Source organism: Stegostoma tigrinum, chromosome 41, assembly GCF_030684315.1.
Source record: "Stegostoma tigrinum isolate sSteTig4 chromosome 41, sSteTig4.hap1, whole genome shotgun sequence".
Taxonomy (NCBI): Eukaryota; Metazoa; Chordata; class Chondrichthyes; order Orectolobiformes; family Stegostomatidae; genus Stegostoma; species Stegostoma tigrinum.
In genome coordinates this window covers 4624163-4629162 of record NC_081394.1, presented here as the reverse complement: position 1 = coordinate 4629162, position 5000 = coordinate 4624163, and positions in this window count along the sequence as shown.

Sequence of the window (5000 nt, the reverse complement as noted above, 5' to 3'; positions counted from 1 at the left end):
GTGAGAGGAGGAAAGTTTAAGGGAGATATGCGTGGGAAGTTCTTTACGCAGAGGGTGGTGGGCATCTGGAACGCGTTGCCAGCGGAGGTGGTAGAGGTGGGCACAATAGTGCCATTTAAGATGTACCTGGACAGGTACATGGATGGGCAGGGAACAAAGGGGTACAGACCGTTAGAAAATAGATGACAGGTTAGACAGAGGATCTCGATCGGCGCAGGCTTGGAGGGCTGAAGGGCCTGTTCCTGTGCTGTAATTTTCTTTGTTCTTTGTTCTTCGATTGGCCATGGGGAAATGCAGGGTTACAGGGGATAGGGTAGAGGGGTTTGGGTCAGGGTGAACAGCTGTGCAATGGGATCTTTCCACGCTGTAGGGACTCTGCGAATTGCTCCCTGCAAAAGGGTTGGGAAAACTCAACAGCAGGCAGACAACACTAGCTCATTTATTGGGATTGGGACATGGAATCTAACTGATTCCAGAAACTCTCCTCAAACAATTGCAATGGACCTCTGATCTCAGAATCATAAACCAATTCAAACCAACTAAGTCCAATGGATTTATTTGGGGAATCTCCAGGGATTGAATGGCAAAGAAATCTAATACTTTATCCAAAATTCCGTCACTATTCACCTTCACTCCTGGCTTTGAGAGGCCGACGGTATCTCTCCTGTGTTTACTTACAAATGCAAATAACTAATTGTTTTACCGTTTAATTGCCAAACTTGAGAGGGTGCAGAAAAGATTTACCAGGATGTTGCCAGGATTGGAGGGTGTGAGCTGCAGAGAGATGCTGAAGAAGCTGGGATTATTTGCCTTGGAGCATCGGAGACTGAGGGGTGACCTTATAGAAGTTTATAAAATCATAATCAGATGGATAGGGTGAATAGACAAGGTCTTTGTCCCAGGGTGGCGGAGTCCAAAAGTAGATGGCATAGGATTAAGGGGAGAGGGGAAAGATTTAAATGGGACCTGAGGGGCAAATTTTCCACCTGGTGCATAGATGGAATGAGCTGCCAGAGGAAGTGGTGGGGGCTGGTGCAATTACAACATTTAAAAGGCATCTGGATGGGCACATGAATAGGAAGGGTTTAGAGGAATATGGGCCAAATGCTGACAAATGGGACTAGGTCAGATTGGGATGTCTGGTCGGTGCGAACGAGTTGGACCGAAGGGTCTGTTTCCATGCTGTGAAATTCTGTATCCAAAATGCCGATGACTTCCTGGAAAACTTTCGACATACACTAGGAATCGCGATCAGATTGCATCCGAACTGGGAGTCCATGAAGTGCATTTCTTCACCAACACCCAAACTGTAATCTAAATATCTTAAAGCAGGAGCATTTCAGAAGTGGACTGACACATCTGTAATTCTAAGGATAGATCAAGATCCTGCTTTTGTTCATTTAATAGTCTTAACAGCCTAACTGGTTCTCCTTGGCATAAGTAGCAGTGATTCTGATGAATCATCAGCGGATTTGAAACATTAACTCTGTGTTTTCTCTCCACAGACACTGCCAGACCTGCTTTCTACTTTTGCTGCAGATCTCAAAGCAAGTTCTTTGTTTTACGTCAGCTATCAAAGGTACAGTGCTGATTATATGTTGAGGGTTTCTTGCCTGTAATGGGAGGAGGCAATGACCAACTGATATTGTCGCTGGACTCTTAATCCTGGGATCCAAATAACATTCTGTGGTCCTGTGTTCGAATCCCACTGCAGCAGATGGTGGAATTTGATGTCAATTAGAACATAGAACATTACAGCGCAGTACAGACCCTTCAGCCCTCAATGTTGTGCTGACCTGTGAAGCCCATCTAACCTACACTATTCCATTATCATCCATATGTTTATCCAATGACCACTTAAATGCCCTTAAAATTGGTGAGTCTACTGCCGTTGCAGGCAGGGCATTCCACGCCCTTACTACTCTCTGAGTAAAGCACCTACCTCTGGCATCTGTCCTATATCTATCACCCTTCAATTTAAACCTCATGCTAGCCATCACCATCCGAGGAAAAAAGGCTCTCACTGCCCACCCTATCTAACCCTCTGAGTATTTTATATGTCTCCATTAAGTCGCCTCTTAACCTTCTTCTCTCTAACGAAAACAGTTTCAAGTCCCTCAGCCTTCCCTCCACACCAGGCAACATCCTGGTAAATCTCCTCTGCACCCTTTCCAAAGCTTCCACATCCTTCTTATAATGTGGCGACCAGAACTCTACGCAATACTCCAACTGCGGCCGCACCAGAGTTTTGTACAGCTGCAACATGGCCTCGTGGCTCTGAAACTCAATCCCTGTACCAATAACGCCTAACACACTGTACACCTTCTTAACAACCCTATCAATTGAAAAAGGAAATCTGGAATTAAGGGTCTAATGATGACTGTGTCTGTTGTCGGTGGTGGGGGGGATCCCAACTGGCTCACCAAACTGCTGGATAACAAAGTGTGAGGCTGGATGAACACAGCAGGCCAAGCAGCATCTCAGGAGCACAAAAGCTGATGTTTCGGGCCTAGACCCTTCATCAGAGAGGGGGATGGGGTGAGGGTTCTGGAATAAATAGGGAGAGAGGGAGAGGCGGACCGAAGATGGATAGAGGAGAAGATAGGTGGAGAGGAGAGTGTAGGTGGGGAGGTGGGGAGGGGATAGGTCAGTCCGGGGTGGGACGGACAGGTCAAGGAGGCGGGATGAGGTTGGTAGGTGGGAAATCTCCCCTTCCCCCACTTCATCCCAAAACCAGTCCAACCTGTCTCTGCCTCCCTAACCTGTTCTTCCTCTCACCTATCCCCTCCTCCCACCTCAAGCCGCACCTCCATTTCCCACCTACCAACCGAATCCCGACCCCTTGACCTGTCCGTCCTCCCCGGACTGACCTATCCCCTCCCCACCTCCCCACCTATACTCTCCTCTCCACCTATCTTCTCCTCTATCCATCATTGGTCCGCCTCCCCCTCTCTCCCCATTTATTTCAGAACCCTATCCCCATCCCCCTCTCTGATGAAGGGTCTAGGCCCGAAACGTCAGCTTTTGTGCTCCTGAGATGCTGCTTGGCCTGCTGCGTTCATCCAGCTCCACACTTTGTTATCTTGGATTCTCCAGCATCTGCAGTTCCCATTATCTCTGATCATCAAACTGCTAACCTGGCCTACATGTGTCTCTAGACCCAAAGCAATGTGGTTAACTCTGAACTGGTGTCTGTGCAATAAACGTTGGTACAGCCAGAGACACCCTCAATCTGTGAATGAATGAAGGTAAAAAGACGTGTATGAAATGTTACAGAGACCTACAGCACAGGAAACAGATCTTTTGGTTCAACCTGTCCATGCTGTCAGCTTCGGTATTGTGAGACACCTGGGCAAATTCACCCATAACATTTTGGTTGGACTTGTCTGTAATTTGTTGAAAGAGGAAGGAGACAGAAATATTTGAACAGGTACATGAACAGGAAAGGATCAGGAAGATTTTTGACGAAAGCAGACACATGGGATTGGTTTGGTTTGGGAAACCGGTGCTACAGAACATCTTTACAAAGTACTGAACAATACAAAAAAAACCTGTTTATCAGTGTCTGCATTTTATCCACACCCACAGGAATTTTATGTGCTACTTGCAATGATCTCCTTACACTGTCTGAGCTGCCCCACTACGCGGTGGCCAACATTCTGCAGGTTCTTTTTTCTTTATCCATTCATGGGGTAAGGCATCGCTCGCCAGGGGGTATTTATTGCCCATCCCTCATTGCCCACAGGGCAGATCAGCGTCAAACACGTTGCTGTGGATCTGGAGTCACGTGTAGGCCAGACCAGGAAAGGATGGCAGATTTCCTTCCCTAAAGGGCATTAGTGAACCAGATGGATTTTTCCAACAATGGACAATGGATTCATGGTTATCATTAGACTCCTAATCCCAGATATTTATTGGATTCAAATTCCACCAACTGCTGTGGCAGGATTTGAACCTGGATCCCCAGAAAATTATCTGGCTCCCCGGATTAACGGCCCAGTGATAAAACCATTAAGCCATTGCCTTCCTGAGGGTATCGCTGCTGAATTTTCTCCTATAATAACACTCACCTGCCTCAGTGTGAGCTGCCCGTTCTCTCTGGATCTGCTTCCTAAGACTCACTTAATGGAGAGATGCCAAGTGGCTCTTTTGAGCTAACCTTACTCTTAAACAGAGTATCAGATACACAAACATCTGCTTGCAGTGTTACCGTGACCTCTGGTGATGGGTTTTGTTGAATCATTTCTCCAGTCGCTGCATATAATGGAAAAATGACCAACAACTGTTCTGAAACTGTTCCATCTTTTTAGCCCCAACGAAACTTTCTGTATGGTAGGCACTGCTGTGATTTCACCCCAGCCACAAGAAAATCAACTCCACGTTTCCAGTAATTTTCTAACCACCCCAGGTGCCCCTAGATTCAAAACCAGGCGGCACTTCAATTAGACCCTGCTGAATGGAACTGGAATGTAGCTCTGCCATTTACCAACTCTTTAAGCTTCATTGAAATGTCTGAAGGGATACACACACACACACACACACACACACACACACACACACACACACACACAGACACTCACACGCACACACAGACACACACACAGACACACACACAGACACACACACACACACACACTCTCACACACACAGACACACACACTCACACACACAGACACACACACACACACACAGACACACACACACAGACACACACACACACACACACAGACACACATATACACACACACACACACACAGACACACACAGACTCACACACACAGACACACACACACAGACACACACATACACGCACAGACACACACACACACACACACACACAGACACACACACACAGACACACACACGCACAGACACACTCACACACACAGACACACACACACACAGACACTCACACGCACACACACAAACACACACACACAGACACACACACACAGATACACACACAGACACAGACACACACTCACACACACACACACAC